Here is a 17440-nt window from a genome sequence, read left to right on the forward strand (position 1 = left end):
CACCTGGGGAGACTGAGCATTTGTGGAGCCTAGGCCAGGCTATGGATAGACACTTCCTCTGAGCTGAGTCTTGATCTCTGGAACCGTGGCCTTCTGTTGGTGGGTAAAGACCCCCAGGGCCAGCCCCTAGGCTCTGGGCCTCCCTATACCTCAGCAAAACCCTGCTTCCTGGCCAAGGATGTTTGTTTGTCTTTCTTCTTTACCTCCCCTGAAACATAGTCCATCATCCCTTATCAATATGAGCAACTGCTTTTCTCACTCCAGAGTTGGCTCATTCTTACCTGGAAGAGAAAGAATAAGGGAGTCTTTGGAGAGAGAAGAAAATCATATGTTATTTTTTAAAAGGCATTCTGAGTAAGTGTTGAATAGAGTTCAAGAAAATTGCCTTAAAGACCTGCTCTCCACAGGGAAGGTGTTTCTCCTGGCTCCCAAGTATTTGCAAACTTAATTGCACATTTGTATGGGCTACTGTTTTTATTTCTTCCTGGTCTCAGAGGTGGGCTTTGAAGATTGTGCTCTCTCTGTAATAGTTTTCTTTATCTCAGATAAATTTTGCACACCTGCAAAGTAGAATGGCTTGAAAGAAACTGTATCAGAATTGGCTCTTGATTTAATTAATCTGCAAATGAAGGAGGGTTTGATGAGCTGATGTGATGTTAGCCACCCCTGAGCCTCCTGTCACAGGGGTGCAGCCTGGTTCCACCCACCCCCCCAAAGGGGCTGTGCTGAACTGCAGAGCCTCAGCCCACATCTTCTCTTTACCCGAAAGCTGAAAGCCAGGCGGTGTGGGGGAAGACCTGTTTCTGCGTGGGTGTTTGGAGACTTTTAGGCCAAGATGCTAATAAGAGGCTTTTAGGTTAATTGTAAAACCACAGGTCCCCTCTGCCAGGGACTTCTCAAACCTTCCGCACCGTATTTTCTCAAAGAACTAGAAGGTTCATTTTGGGCTCTGGACCATGTGGGGAACAAACGAGGGGTGAGACCTCAGTGCTTGGAGTTGATGGGAGTGCCAACACCCAGGGCAGTGGAGGACCCCAGACTTGTGCACAAGCCCCTTTAGGCCTCTTTGGCCTCCACCCCATAGAAATGTGCCCCTTTCCAGAGGGTGAAGGCGCTAGCCCTTCCCCCACCCCACCCCTGGAGTCTGACCTATTTGTTCCCAACTGTGACCTCCTGCCCAGCCGACAGGTGGCATGGGGAGGGAAGGCAATTAGAGGCCGGGAGGAAGGTGCTCGCTGGGTATTTATCCTCATCCCTGACCGAATGTCTCAGCTCTTGCCCTCCTCACGCAGATTCTGTGTTCTGGGTTGACTTCCAATCCCCTCCCTTCCGTCCCCTCTTCAGGCCTAGGGGTGTGACTCTTGCCTGCTATTTGCCATCCTGAGGATTGCCTAGGCCCTACCCACACCTTGGTCAATTGTCCCTTTATTGAACTATCCTCAAAGTACCTAATGGCACCCGATGGACTCAGTGGTCCTGGGCACGTCATTTACCTCTTGGAGCTTTGGTTCTCTCACCTATAAAACGAATTTTATTATTCAACAGTTTGCTCATGTGGTTGTAACAAGTGCAAAGTGCTTGACCCAGGGCTTGGAGGACAGTAACTTTAGCCTTCGGGGACAGAAATGGTGTGTGCGGGGGGGGGCTGGTCAATCATCTCTGTCCTTGGGAGTTGTCTGTCCTGGTCTGCCTGTGGCAGTCTTACAACCTGCTCTCAGCTTTCCATCCACAGGCCAGGGCCTGTTGACCGATTGCCTGGTTTAGGAGTGGGGCACCAGGAGAGCAGACTCTCATGGAGTTTGGGAAGCTGGTATTTCTTTCTTTCTAAATTTTATTTATTTATTTTCCTAATTTTGGCTGTGCTGGGTCTTGTTGCTGTGCGGGCTTTTCTCTAGTTGTGAGCGGGGGCTGTTCTCTAGTCGCAGCTCACAGGCTTCTCATTGCAGTGGCTTCTCTTGAGGAGCACGGGCTGAAGGATGCATGGGCTTCAGGAGCTGTGGTGCATGGGCTTAGGTGCCCCGAGGCATGTGGGATCTTCGCCAACCAGGGATTGAACCCATATCTCCTGCTTTCTTGTCCTGTTTGCTCCATAGACGCTGTGCATCCGACTGATACGTGCACATTCTTTTCAGTCTTTATTTATTGTTATCAGGAAACAAAACAGTCACAGATTTCGTGCAACATGGTGTCCCCTGAGAATGCAAAAGAAAGAAACAGATGATACCAGATATTCCTGCTGGAGCAGCCAGGTGTGGGTTGGACCCTGGACTGGGTTCTAAAGCTGTATTTCAGCAGCTGCTTCTCTGCATAAAGGAAACATGTCTGGGTCTAGGCAGCGGCTCTCTGACCTGGTCTACTCTGGAGTCTCATTCAGCCTTTGGGGTTGAGAGTCCAGGAATCAAAAGGAGAGTGAAGGAAACGCGCCTGGTGAGGAGTCTGTGAACCGTTAGTGTTTATGAAAGTATCTATCTAGGAAGGTGAGAAAGACAGGGAGGATGGGTCTCTGCTCTCAAGAGGATCAGAGCTAAGTTGGGAAAATAGCAGTTACTCAGGAAGTGATGAGAGCCCCAAGTGGGAGAGGGACAAGCCAGCACTAGTCCAGGGCAGGCTGTCAAGGAAAGCTCTCGGGAGAAGGGGACTTGACCTTTGGGTGAGGACAGTGTGGAGAGGGCATTTCAAGGGAGGCCAGTTCAGAGTCTGGGGTAGCCAGGCTGAAACAGCAGTTAAGTGTGGCCCGGGAGTAGCCGGAAATCCAGGTGTTGGGGGTGGGGAGAGGGAAGCAAGGAGTGGGTCCGGCTTATTCAGAGCCTTTAATACAGGTAGGGTATTTAGATCAGGAAGTAGGACTTTGGGAGGCCTTAGAGGAGGGATTCTTAACCTGGATGAACTCAGAGCATCCCAGAAACCCTGAAACTGTAGGGTGCCGTGGTTGAAGGGTCTGGGCTTTGTCTTCAAAGCACTGAGTTCTAGTGCTGTTTTCTAGTTACTCCTTAACCTTTCTTTCTTCCCAATTAATTCTTATTGGAGTGTAGTTGGTCCTCAATGTTGTGTTAGCTTCACTGCACAGCAAAGTGAATCAGTGACACATATACATACACACGTTCTTTTTTAGATTCCTTTCCCATCTAAGTCAGTACAGAGCATTGAATAGAGGTCCCTGAACCATACAGCCCATTCTTACTAGACTACTGTTTTCAAATAAGTGTTGATCTGTTGCAGATGATGAAATAGTTCTCATTTGCAAATGTCTCTGAGTAGTTGCTTCTTGTCACTGTCCATTTTTTCTAATCAGGGACTAAAGCACACAATTACCACAGGGGTCTGTGAAGTTTTTCTTGTTAAAAGGAGGCTTTAGTTTTGAAAGGCATAAAGCATCTACAAGTAGGAATTTGTATGCGTGCACTCACTCACTCAGTTGTGTCTGACTCTTTGTGACCCCATGGACTGTAGCCCACCAGGCTCCTCTGTCCATGGGATTTTTCAAGCAAGACTATTGGAGTGGGTTGCCATTTCCTTCTCCAGAATGCTTTTTTAAAAAAATTAGTGTTTGTTTTTATTTATTTGACAGCACTGGGTCTTGGTTGCAGCATGTGGGATCTAGTTCCTTGACCAGGGATTGAACCCAGGCCCCTTGCATTAGGAGCTCTGAGTCTTAGCCAATGGACCACCAGGGAAGTCCCACTCCTAACCTTTTTGAGTCTCGGCTTTCTCATCTATGAAATGGTGCTAAATGGTAGTATTTAGCCTGCAGTATGTTTGGGGTGATAAGTCCAGATCGTGGACATGCTGCATTGCACACAGTCACTGGCTTGCTCTAAAGATCTCAGTAAAGGGCAGCTGTCATTAATATGCTGCAGAACTGTGAGTGACTTCTCCAGGGAGAGGGTCTCCTACAGCTTTCATGAGATTCCCTAAGGGGTCCCTGATTCAAAAAATGTTAAGCACCACTCACTGCTTGAGAGGTTTAAAAATAGCGGTGTGCTGAGCAGCAGAGAGCAGTGTTTATGTGAATGACACATTGGTGGTGTGGGCCTGGGGGCAGGGCCTCCAGTGCGGAGTCTTTCTGTTCATTTCTTGGACACGCCAACCCTCTGTCAGTTCATACCCAATTGTCAAGCCTTGCTGAGCCCCGATTCAGCCAAGCCCCTGCTCAATGCCAACACCCAGAGACTAAGAACAACATCGGTGAGAGGGAAGATGTGTGGAAGCCAGTCTCCAAAGGTGGCCCCCGTGCCTCCTGTCATCATAGCCTGGAAGGGTCCCTTCCCACATGGAATCGGGCTGGTACACAACTGGGTTTAACCAGTTGGATGCAGTGGAAGTGGAGCTGTGCCAATTCCCATCCCCAGTTCTTGATCAAAGCCAGCATCTTCACTTTCCCAAGTCTGAAGAAGATTTTGGGAGATCTGAGCCATGGTGAAAAGTCTGGCTCCCCGGCTCCTCTGGAGAGATCACAGGCAGTGACCACATTGAGAGGAGAAGCCCCAAGACCATATGGAGAAGGAGAGAGGGGTTCAAGAGTCCCAGCTTCTTAGTTCTGAGCCCAGAGGACCCAGGGCTCTCCACCATCTGTCTGCAAGCGCAAGAGATACCCTGAGCGAGAACAACAGAATAACCATCCCACAGAGCCCATGCAGCCCACAGAGCCACAAGGTCATGAGTTTTGTTTTAATGGTTCAAGTTTGGGATAGTTTATTACACACGTGGAAATAAATGGACCAACCGAATGAGAACATGTAAAGACAGTTTACTCAGAGCTTGCCTTTTGAAGTAACTATCACTTATGTTTTGGCAGAGAGTCCAAGGCAGGCAGAGGAGTGGGAAAGTTTTACAGTGGAAAAAAAGGAAGGCCTCAATTGTGCCCTGATTGACCTGGGGAAGCTAGGGATGGACTCATTAGAAGTAGGGCATCCTTGGACTTCCCTGGTGGTCTAGTGGTTAAGAATCCACCTGTCAGTGCAGGGGATACATGTTCAATCCGTGGTCTGGGAGAGAGGATTCCACATACCTCGGGGCAGCTGAGCCTGTGTGCCAAAGCTACTGAAGCCTGAGAGCTCTGGAGCCCATGCTCTGCAAACAGAGAAGCCTCTGACCACAGCGAGAAGCCTGCACACTGTCCCTGCTCACCGCAACTAGAGAAAGTATTGAGCAGCAACAAAAACCCAGTGCAGCTCCAAATAAATAAATATTTTTTAAAAAAAAGAAGCAAGGTATCTTCTATGTGTGGTTAGGAGCATATTTGGTTTTCCCTGCTTAACCTTAAGTTGCAAGTGGGGACAAAAATTAGGGAAGCTAGTCAAGTTCTTGCCGGTTGGGGCTGATTGTCACAGGGGTTACTGTTTGGCTTCCTGGACTGTTTGCTAGAGATATGGACTGATTTCCTACAAGTCTGACTTGTTGGTAGCAGGCTGCCTTCTTGGGCTGGTTACTGTAGGTAAGGGGACAGTTTCCTGAGCTGGTTACTGCAGACTGAGTGTCAGAGTTCTGTTTTTCTATGTGGTTTGGCATTATCTGTTTGTATATTCAGTCTGTCATACAACAACAGATTCCTGCAAGTGAACTGATGATAGTGAAGCCATGTGGAATGAACAGAGCTTTCTAGGTGAGCCCAAAACAAGGAAAATCACACTTAGCTTGCACTAAGCTTGAAGAACAGGTGAGAACTCGCAGGTAGATGAGGGAAGGACGGACATCTCAAGGCGAGGGGAGCATGACCCAAGGCCTGGAGATGGGGGAGACACTGTGCCAGGTGGACCAGGTTGGGCTTGTGACAGGAGCTGAATGCTGGCTCAGGATCCAGGGCACTGGACAAAGAGGATCACAGCCATTGGAGTGACAGGGTCAGAAGGAGGAGCTGGAAGGGAGAAAAGATGAAGGTAGGAGATGAGCAGGCAGCTGCTCCCTTGGGAAGGAGTTTTGAAAGTGGAAGCTACAGGGGTGAACGGGACTCAAGGGAAGAGAAGAGAAGAAATGCAGAGTCCAGGTTTTGTGCAGACTGAAGACTCAATGGTCACTGAGAAGGTGACTCAGGGAGAGGGGAGGAGGTTTGGAGGGGGGTGATACTCGTTTGGGGAATGCTGAGTAGGAAGAGTCTGGATGATCCCAGGGGACATGCACGGAGCCTTTGGAGATTCGGATTCGGAGCTGGGAGTGAGCTAAGGGAGGGATGAATTTGTGTGGGTTCTGGTGGCCCAAGGACTGTGGATAGAATGGGAAGAGGAAGAGGTGTGCGTGGCAGGGGCTGAGAAGGAATGTCCGGAGCAGACCCGAGTTGGTGTTGACCCTGGAGAGAGCTGTGTTGAGGAAATTGGGGGCGGAGGAGATTTCAAGGGGGCAATTGATCCAAGAGAGAGACTGAAAATGGTTGGATTTGGGCAGAAGCAGGGAGTTTGTGTGTGAGAAGCAGGTGGAATCCCAGGGCAGGGGCTGGAAGTGAGGGGAAGTGGGCTGACTGCGAGGAGAGAGACTTTTCAAGTGGTTTGCCTCTGACTGGCCTGAGTCGGGAGGAGAGAGGCGGTGGCCGCAGGGCGATGTTGGTTTGGCAGGGTTTGTTGTTCAATGGGAGAGGCTAGAGTGAGTCTCAAAGCGGAGAGGGAGCAGTCAATAGTGGGGGCAGGGAACTGGAGTTGCCGAGAGAGCGCGCACCAGACAAGGAGGCAGCTGTCAGAAACCACGGCCTCAGGCAGAATCGGGCTGCAGGTGGGGTTGCGCTGGCCCACAGCATGTTTTGTTTTGGGTGGAATTTGCTGCTAAACAATGACATGTGAAAATTCCCATTCCCACTGTCTGGAAAAATCAAAGCCCTCCCCTCCTCTCCTTTCCACAGGCAGCAGGGGTTGGAGCCTGGGCCTCTCCAGATGGGCCTGGCTTCCAGGTGGCCACCCGCTCATCCTACCTGCCCTTCTCACACTTTGTGTTTCCTGTTTGGCCCCAGGAGACATTTCCCAGGTGGCGCTAGTCATAAAGAATCTGCCTGCCAATGCAGGAGACCTAAGAGACACAGGTTCGATCCCTGGGTGGGGAAGATCCCCTGGAGAAGTGCACGGCAACCCACTCCAGTATTCTTGTTTGGAGAATCCCCATGGACAGAGGAGCCTGGTGGGCTGTAGCCCACAGGGTCATAAAGAGTTGGACACGACTGAAGCAACTGAGCACAGCACAGACGTTTACACTGAAACCTCGGGGTGGGGAGAGGTGAGAGGGCAGACCAGAGCCAGCCTCAGCAGGAGGCCTGATGTGGGAGGGTGCTGAGAAGGTGAGGAGGCAGGCCTGGAGGCTAAGGATAGTGATTTAGAGAGAGTGGGAAAGGTTTGGAAAGGCCATGAGGAGGACATGAGAGGAGGCTGTGAAGGTTGCATGGAGTGAAGCTGGGGGGCAGGGACCTGCAGTCCAGCCTACACCCCTGGGTGATGGAACAGAGCGCGAAGGAGGCTGCTCTGTCCTCCAGGAGCCTCTGCACCCACCTCCCTGTCCTTTGGCTCTTTTAGTGGGTCTGGGCTGTCCCCAAGCCTTGGGGCCACACAGACAGGGCCCCAGAAGACAGAGCCTACCCTTCTCTGTCCCAGGGACCCTCCCAGGCTGGGAGCATGCTGGGAAGCTCAACATGGCACCCCGAGGGACTCAAGTCCAGGAGGGCCCTGCGTATGAGTGCTGAGACTCCGCATCAGAGCCATCTCCGATCCTCTGCGGCAGGCCCTCAGGAAACACAAGTCCCCTCCCTACAGCGTCCTCCCTTTGAAGTCCCTTCTGTCTGTGCCTCTGCGGCTGGTTCTCTGTCACCTGGGATGGGGCTTGCTCTTGACAGGAGAGGGGTGGGTATCCTCCCCGAGCCTCCCCAGGTAGCAGCTCTCAGCGCACACCTCGAGATGAAAACATCCCATCCGCACCCTCTGCAGGGATGCTCCGGTCTGCGTCGTGTGGGGAACGGTGCGAGCTTGCACACGTGTCACAGTATCACGTAGAGCCGGAATGTAATTAGGCGATGTTGGGGAAAAATTCTGTCTGTCTCCTGGGAATATTGGAATAATGAGCCATCACAGAGGACCCAGGAGGCTGGCGGGGGGCTGCTGACCTGAGCCGAAGGCTCGGATCATTCATTAGCTCTGGAGGTGCTCCTGATTTGTTCCTGCTCCTGTTCATGTTCCAGCTGCCTAAATAAGCTGGCCCGATCCTGAACAGAAAGCAGCAGATTTAGTGGAGAGCCTGAAAGGGTACTCTGGGCTTTGAAACAAGAAAGCGAGCAAGTTGTGTGTTTCTGAGGTGGGGGAAAGACAGAAGCCACAATCATCCATGGTGACATGCAGCCATTTGATAAATTGAGTCCAGGTGAGGGTGGAAAATCGTGGGGTAAAGGAGCCAGACTTTCTGGAGTGTGGACTGGGTGTGTGGCTGGCAGGGCAGTGGGCAGGAAGGCCCACCAAGGCCTGAGATTGGGCTGAGAGGGGCACGGAGTTTTTGGGAGAGCCACCTGGGAGAGGTGCAGGCCAGCCCTGCTCTGAGCTAATTCCTCTGCACCCTTGAGGGACAGGCGGACCCACTCAGAGGGCTCCCAGCCCGCCCTCCCACATAATGCGCTGGGTATCCCTGCCAAGATGGGCTTCCCAGGTGGCGCTAGTGGTGAAGAACCAGCCTGCCAGTGCAGGAGATGTGAGAGACTTGAGTTCGATCCCTGGATCAGGAAGATCCCCAGGAGGAAGCCACGGCAACCCACTCCAGTATTCTTGCCTGGAGAATCCCCAACCTGGCAGGCTACAGTCTGTGGGGTTGCAAAGACCTGGACGTGATGGAGCATGCACACAGGAGGGCAGATTCCACCTGGAAGTTTGAGGGGCAGGAAGCACCAAGATACAGGCTTGCCTCTGACTACAGAGTGAGTTCCACATGGACTGGTTTTTCTTCTTAGCTCAGAACCTGCTCTGATCTTAGAGGCAGGGGTGATGGGAGCTATGGGGCACCAAGGGACAGGAAAGTTTTCACACAGCCCCGGGGCAGCAGGGGGCCTTCGAGATGGTGGGAGGCTGTTTTCTGGCAGAGGCAGCCTGAACAGGCCTGGCTGGCCAAGCGGAGAAAGGCAGGGGGGACTGCAGTCCATAGACAGGTTAATGGCTCCTGCCTTGCACACAATTCAATTTGCCCTCCTGAGCCTCCTGGCTTTGGGGAAGGGCCTCTCCTCCTGGGAGCCCAGTTGGACTCCCAGAGCCACAGGGCCTAGGTTGGCAGGGCCTGATTGGATCAGGAGAAATAAAGGATGTGGGACTCGCAGACAGTCCAGCGCCCAGAGGGGCCATTGGCTCAGCCCCATCTTCAAAACGCCGTTGCAAGTGTCTGTAATATACATCGCCATCTCCTCCCACCTTCCCATGTCTCTGAAAGGTAGCTGCGAATGACTCAGAATCAGAAAACTTGGAACCGGTCTGTTTTTCTCTGCATCTGTGCGGGTGTCCAGCCCATGCCAGGACCAAGCTGGGGGAGAAGAAACATGAAAAAGACTCCATCTTTTCTTTCTCCTCAGTACCTTGCATCTTGTATCAAACCCAATTCCTAGACATATCTGTGTCTCCTCATTGCGGGAAGCTAGGGAAAGAGTTAGGGCAGGAGCCCCCAACCTGTGGGCTGCAGACAGGTACCTCCTGTCAGGTCAGCGGTGGCGTTGGATTAGAAATAGAGTACAATAAATGTCATGTGTTTGAATCATCCCAAAGCCATCCCCTGCACCCTGGTCCAGAGAATAACTGTCTTCCATGAAAGCAGTCCCTGGTGCCAAAAAGGGTGGGGACCGATGAATTAGGGGACAAATTGCAAACCAGAGGAGACATCATGGACTCCAAACCAGACAGGCTGTCTCTTGCCTCTAGGCCTTTGACCATGGCGGTTCCTTCCACCTAGCACAAAGGCCAGGGGGAGCTTCTACTCGCCCTGGGAGGCAGCCTTTCCACTGTGACCCCTCCACTCCCCGGCAGCACAACTGGCTCCCACCCTCACCCATGTCTCTGAGAGCATTTTCAATGCTCCATCATGGCGCTGATGCTGCCCTCGTTAACTCAATCCACAAATAATTGTTGAGTGCCTCCCAGGTGCCTGGCACTATCCTGGGGGTTGGGACATGACAGGGAACAAGCAGATGAGAGGAAAGCCAATAAACATGTAAACAGATAATTAAGAGGGCTAAGAGGGCAATGGCGCAATGTACTTCTGCAATCAAGAGGGACTGGGGTGGGCAGGGGCGTCTGCTTTAGACAAAGAGGTGATGCTGGAACTGTGGCTTGAGTGCTGAGAGGCAGGTGGTCCCACAAGGGCCTGGGGCAGGGTGGTTCATGCAGGAATAGTCAGAGCTAAAAGGCCAAGGCAAACATATTGTATCATTCCATTTGTACGAAACTTCCGGTATAGGCAAATTAGAGATGGAAAGCAGATTAATGGTTGCCAGAGGCTGGGGCGGGGGGTGGGGGCGGCAGGGGGCAGTGGTGGGGGAGGCGGGGAGCGGGAGGCAGGATGGGAATGATTGCTAATGGTTATGGGGTTTTCTTTTGGGATGATGAAAAGAATGAGCTTGCTGGGACTTCCTTGGTGGTCCAGTGGCAGCTCTCAGTGTAAGGGGCCCAGGTTTGATCCCTGGTCAGGAACTAGATTCCACATGCCACAACTAAAGAGCCTGCATGCCGCAATGAAGATCAAAGATCCCACGTGCCACAGATAAGACCCAGCACAGCCAAATAAATAAATACATTAAAAAAAAAAAAAAAAGAATGAGCTTGCTGTATTCTAGGTACCAAAAGGCCAGTGTGGGAAAAATGGTAGAGGATGGGGCTGGAGATGTGATGAGAGCCGGTCATGAGGAAGCGCTGGGTTGGTGAGAAGCTTGCATTTTATTCTGGTACAGTGGGGGAGCCACTGGGAAGTCTTAAAGCAGGAAAGGAACAAGATAGCACTTACCATTTTTAAAGATGCTGGTGGCTGTGTGTGGGCCGTGGGTGGTGAGGGGACCTAAATAAAAGCAGGGAGATTGGGTGGAGAGGCTGCTGCTGGGGTCCGGGGGAGAGACGATGGTGGCCTGGGACAGAGTGCGGGCCGTGGGGATGGAGTGATGAAAACCGACTTAGGGTTTATTTTGAAGGTAGAACTAGTGGGACTTGATGGATTAAAGGGAAAGAGACTGAGGGCTAGGGAAGAATGGAGAATGCCGTTTACATTTTCAACTTGAGCAACTAAAAGGATGGGGTTGGCGTTTACTGAAATGAGGAAGCCTATGGAAGGAACACCTTTGGGGCACTCAGAGTTTGAGCAGCTTATTAGATATCCACTCGCAATGTCAGGGGAGCCGTTGGGTGGGCTGGTCTAGAGTTCAGGACTGAGACACATGTCTGATCTTCATCCCCATGGAGACAGTATTTAAAACCTGAGCCTGGGTGAGCTCCCCTGGGGATAGGTGTGGGTATGGAAGAGAGAAGATCCCAGGGCTGTGCCTAGGGAGTCAGGCTATGTAGAAATCAAGCCAAAGAAGAGCCACCAGCACAGCAGACCAAGAAAAGCAGCCAGCAAGGCAGGAGGAAAAAAACGGCAGTTCTACCTCTGCAGTGGAGAAAGTGTTTCCAGAAGGGAGGGCCCACACTGTTCAGTGAGTGCTGCTGAGAGGATGAGGAGATGGGGACAGACGAGTCATCTTAGGACTTAGCAGTGTAACTAGAGATTGGGCTCTCTGTGAGTCCAACTTCCCTGATAACTCGGTTGGTAAAGAATCTGCCTGCAATGCAGCAGACCCTGGTTCGATTCCTGGGTCAGGAAGATCCCCTGGAGAAGGGATAGGCTACCCATTTCAATATTCTTGGGCTTCCCCTGTGGCTCAGCTGGTAAAGAATCCACCTGCAATGTGGGAGACCTGGGTTCTATCCCTGAGTTGGGAAGATCCCCTGGAGAAGGGAAAGGCTACCCACTTCAGTATTCTGGCCTGGAGAATTCCATGGACTGCACAGTCCATGGGGTCACAAAGAGTTGGACAGGACTGAGCGACTTTCACTTGCACTTTTCCCTGTGAGTCTGAGCACCCCGCACATGTGTGCTGTGCTGTGCTTGGTCGCTCAGATGTGTCACCGAGCACATAGTAGATGCTTATTTAAAGGTTGGAGAACTTGAAACGAGCATGTTCTGGACTATGCAGCATAGACTGCCCAGAGCATCAGAGTTCGAGCTAGAAATCAGGTATCGATCAAGGGGAAGTGGCTGAGGAGCATGGGCCACTGGGGAGCCCATTGTCACAGGGAGGCTGAGGGTGGCTGGGAGGCTGGTGGAGGCCGGGGAGCCCAAGGAGCACAGGATGCTGGCTTGCCCATCCGCACATTTTGTGAGGGCCTTCCCTCCACATCTCCCCTTTTCCTTCAGGAGGTGATTCATATTTCAATATATTCCAGCTGAAAAAGGATCCGATTTTGAGCAGGTGGTAAGTCAGTACACGGAAATTTGATATATTTTGACTAATGCAGTTTGAAATTTGAAAACTGCAGACGATTTTATTCAGGATCCATTTTTATACCAACTCATTATTGGGGGGAAAAGGCAAGATTTCAGGTTTCTGGAGGAGGATGTGTGAACCCAGGCCTGTCACCACTAAGCTTCTCTAAGCAGCTTTGACCTGGCCAGCCGGCTTGCTGCCTGCCTCGGCTGCCTCGCGTTCCTGCTGAAATGCTTTCTTTAGCTACCCCTTTCAAGCATCCCCCTGGGGTTACTAGCCCAATTTAATCTGACCTTCGGCCCTGCCTCTGTCGCACCAACTCCGGCAAACCCCCAGGGTTGGCACTTAAGACAAGTTTTGTGATAACAGTCAATGGTATTACACAGAATTTCCACTTCTTTCCCCATCTGCCTCCTCCATTTCCCCAGCCTTGCAAGTGAGAAGCACAAGGAGAGGAAATAAATAACGACGATGGGGCGGGTTGAGGCGGGTGGTGAAGCTGTCAGCAAGGGAGCAGAGACAGTGTCTGTGGGATGTGGGTGAGGGTCCCTGAGGGGCCAGGGGTCTCGAAGAAGAGAGAGCGCTGTCTTCCCATCGATCAATGCTAGATCCATCTTTGTCTGGATCTTGGTTCCACCATCTCGGGTGAATCACTGCACTTTGTTGAGCCTTATTTTTCTCAGCTGTAAAATAAGGATATGAATACCTTCCTAATTATTTTTGGGGGGAGGACTTCCCTGGTGGTCCAGTGGTTAAGAGTCTGCCTTGCAACACAGCGTACACAGGTTCGATTCCTAGTGGGGGAACTAAGATCCCACATGCCAAGAGGAATCTAAGCCCACATGCCACACAACTAGAGAGTTAGTGCACCGCTACGAAAGATCCAGCATGACTCAACAAGGAGCCTGTGTGCTGCAACTAAGACCAAATGCAGCCAAATAAACAAATATAAATAAATAAATAATCTTTGTGGGGGAATATCTAATGAGTGGGCTTTCCTGTTGATGCAGTAGTAAAGAATCTGCCTGCCAATGCGGGAGATGAAAGAGTTGAGGGTTCGATCCCTGGGTCGGGAAGATCCCCTGGAGGAGGAAATGGCAACCCACTCTAGTATTCTTGCTGGAAAATCCCATGGACAGAGGAGCCCGGCGGGCTACAATCCAGGGGATCACAAGGTGTCAGACACGACTAAGCGACTGAGAACACACACATACACTTCTAAAGAGTATATGTGGATGCTCCCAGGATGGTATATCTGTCACACAGGAGGGATTCAACACATGTTTATCTGTGCTTCCCCACCCCAGAGGTCTCCTCTTTGTAGGAGGCACACAGCTTTTGTCTCCTGAGTAGCTCACAGCCTAGATGGGAAGAAAACCCTGTGGTTGGTGACTTCCTGGGCGTGGAACGTAAGTCCCTATAGACTAACCTTTCTGGGTGACTTGTCATTGTGTATCAGGAGGACTGATAATGAATCTCTGATTTAGGGAAAGAGTAAAAAAAAAATTTTGGATAAAGCATTATGCATAAGGATGTTCATTTCAATATTATTTAGTTTTAGCTTAACTGACTCTTAAAAGAATCAATAGGTATATTCATACGGTAATAAATCGAAAACTCCTGACAGGTATGCAAGTGAATTTCCCTTCACACCAGTCCCTAAGCTTCCAGGAGAGTCTCCCAGGAGGCAAATGATATTACCAGTTTTGCCATGATAATTTATAGCAGCGAAAAACGGAAAACAATCTAAATGTCTCAGAAAAATAAATTATGGTCTGTCCATACAGTAGGATCCTCTGTAGTCTCTAAAAACCACACCTGATCTTTTGTCACTTGATTGTGGTTGCCTCTGACCCTCAGCATCTGCTGTTCCCTCTGCCTGGAACGCCCACTCACCCCAGTGGAGTCCTTCTCAACCTTCAGACTCCCAGCCCTCCCACTCCCACAGACAAGGGGAGCCCCCACAGTTCTCCTGGCTACCTGGATCTCTCTCCTTATACTCCTCCTTCAGTTCAGTCGCTCAGTCATGTCCTACTCTTTGCAACCCCATGGATTGCAGCACCCCAGGCCTCCCTGTCCATCTCCAACTCCTGGAGTTTACTCAAACTCATGTCCATTGAGTCGGTGATGCCATCCAATGATTAGATATGGATATGGCCCTTCAGTAAGTGTCTGCTTTCCCATCAGACTGTATTCTCCTGGAGGGTGGGGTCAGTCTGTCTGCTGGGCTCCCCAAGGCTGCTTTAGAGCAGAGACTCACAGATGGACGCACCTGGAGAGCAGCTGAACGAATGAATAAGTTAGGCAGAAAACGCAGGCTACAGAGCTGCATATATAGCATGATCCCAGTTTTATTGCTTTAAATAAAATTTTTATTTAAATTTTATATATCCCTACGTAAATGAAGGAAGTCTCGTAAGAAGGTACAGGAAGGCCCCGTGGATGATTGTCAAGGATAATAGGATTGTGGTGATTTTTCTCCCTTTTTAGTTCTATACATTTCACATTTTCCACAATTGGCAAGTATTATTTTAAAGCTAAAACAAGTGAGGAAGAGTGACTTTAAAGGAAAACCTTGTGGGGAAAATAGGTAGGGCTTGGGGACACTGGGAAGCCCCCCGCCACCTGGACTAAAGCTCTCTGGATAAGGGTCAGAAGCTGCCCTGTGCTGGTGGGTGGCCAGACGAGGGTCCCTGAAGAAAGTACAGGGCTCCACCAGCAGGGAGGAGACAGCAGTTCAAGGCCTGGGACCTAAGATTCTCAGCTAAACTCAGCAGGGTATTTTTTTTCTGTAGGATTTATTTCTTTTATTGAAGAGTAAATGTAAGCAAATATAAGGTATAAAGAATAAGAAAGTTAACATCCCTGAGCCCGCTGCTCAGTTTAACACACAGAACACCACAGATCCACGTGAAGCATTCCCTGCCGAGTGTCTTAAGGAGCCAATCAAGAGAGATTCTGCAAAAGGGTCAAAAGAGAAAGGTCTGTGAGGTGAGGCCTGAAATGCCTGGTAAATTACTCTCTTCAGCATGAGGTCTCTCCTGCTGCTAAAACTTACTGTAAAATATATATTGTATATATTTGGACTTCCCAGGTGGCTCGAGTGGTATAAATAATCCGACTGCCAATGCAGGAGATGCAGGTTCGATCCCTGAGTCAGGAAAATTCCCCCGGAGGAGGAAATGGCAACCCACTCCAGTGTTCTTGCTGGGATAATCCCATGGACATAGGAGCCTGGCGGGCTACAGTCAATAGAGTCCCAAAGAGTCAGATACGACCGAAGTGACTGAGCACGCACGCATGTGTTTACCCATGACAAGCCATCTCAGCCAACTCTAGCACCTGGTTTCCTTGCTTTGGGCTAGAATTACATCAGCAAAATCATTCATTCATGCACTCACCAGACATGCTCGGATAAGCTCCACATACCCGGCACTAGTTGGGGGTGCTTCCCCCCAACCCCAAGGCAACTTAGGGCACTGCTCCCACAAGAAGAGCAGGAATTGGGGGAGCAGCGCCAGACCATGGAGGGCTTGGGAGTCATGCTCAGCAGGAGGGACCTCCCATCTGTGAGGATTCTTATTTGCAAGCAACAGACACCTGCCTTGACTAATTTAAATAAAAGGCAATTTTTTGGGAAGTATACTGAGTCCTTCACAGAATCTCCCAGAGGGCTGGGGACTCCACAGGTAGGAACAACAGCCCAAGTGAAGGCAAAGACACCTCCAGTGAGCACCTCTAAGGTTCTCACCGCAGCCTCTGCCCCCGTTGGCTCTGCCACTGCTGCCATCCTGGCAAGCATGGGTCTTGCTCGGCCCCCTGTGTATCCACCTCATTAACTCCCAGCTCAGAAGTTTGGGGTGGTAGTGTCGAGTGGCAGAGCCCCAACCCTGGGTCTTGGTGGAGCTGCAAGGGAGGCTGGGAAAGTGAGGGCTGGACCTTTTCAGCTTCCACGGGGAAGGAAAGGCTCATCTACATAAACTGGAAGATCTGCCAAGTACAGGAAGAGGGTTTAGCTGCTGGGTGGCTGACAAGAGTGACAGATGTCCACAACATACTCTCCTGAAGGCATCTGGGGAAGACCGTCAGTTCATGGAAGCCAGGAACTGGTTCTTTTATTCCCAGAGCCCTCTTGGCATGGTGCCTGGTCAGAGGAAAGTAGGGGAGTAAATATTTGCTGAGCTAATGCACCATCAGGGCTTCCAGGTGGAGCTAGTAGTAAAGAACCCACCTGCCAATGCAGGAGACATAAGAGATGCAGGTTCCATCCTTGGGTCTGGAGTAGAAAGTGGCAACCCACTCCAGTATGCTTGCCTGGAAAACTCCATGGACAGAGGAGCCTTGTGGGCTACAGTCCATGGGGCTGCAAAGAGTCAGACACGACTGAGCACACACACACGCACACACACAGTGCAATGTCAGCAGGGGAGTGACCTGAGCAGGTTTCATGGGAGGGGCCAGACAGCCCCACCTGTCCAGTGAAAGGTAAGGGGAACTTGGGCAGAGCCTGGGGCAGTGGCCGTGGAAGCCTGGGTTTGCAGGCACTTTGTCTCCTTGTCCCCACAGACCTTGTGTGTGACCAGGGTGGCTTGATTTCCCACCACTCAGAGGGCCTGTCATTCCGTTTTCTTCCTCCTCAAACTCCCTCCCTCTTCCCTCCCTCCGCTCTCAGCTGATGACCCCACTTACTTCCGGGAGAAAATAGAAGCCCTCAGAAGCTAACACATCCTCCTCTCTTCAGGAGGAACACCTGCGCCAGAGGTGTTCTTTGGACCTCTGGATCCTGGTCTCTTTGGTCCTCTCACTCCTAAGGCATCAATTTCTCTCTCCCTTTCCTCCTGGATCACCCCCAGGAGCATGCAAACAGACTCTAGTGTCTTTTCTTCCATCTTAGAAAACAAACAACCTCCCTGGACCCTACACCCCTTCGGGTCCTGCCCAGACTGTCTGCTCCCTTCACAGCCAAGCTTCCCTAGTGTGTGGCCTCTGGGTGCT

General features: G+C 51.0%; 1 protein-coding gene across 1 annotated transcript in view; it reads left to right on the forward strand.

The window, feature by feature from the left end:
* Positions 1–17440, forward strand: part of RTN4RL1 (reticulon 4 receptor like 1) — a 74860-nt gene that overhangs the window by 44113 nt on the left and 13307 nt on the right. The window lies entirely within an intron of this gene.

This window comes from Bubalus bubalis, chromosome 3, assembly GCF_019923935.1.
Source record: "Bubalus bubalis isolate 160015118507 breed Murrah chromosome 3, NDDB_SH_1, whole genome shotgun sequence".
In the NCBI taxonomy this organism is placed as follows: domain Eukaryota; kingdom Metazoa; phylum Chordata; class Mammalia; order Artiodactyla; family Bovidae; genus Bubalus; species Bubalus bubalis.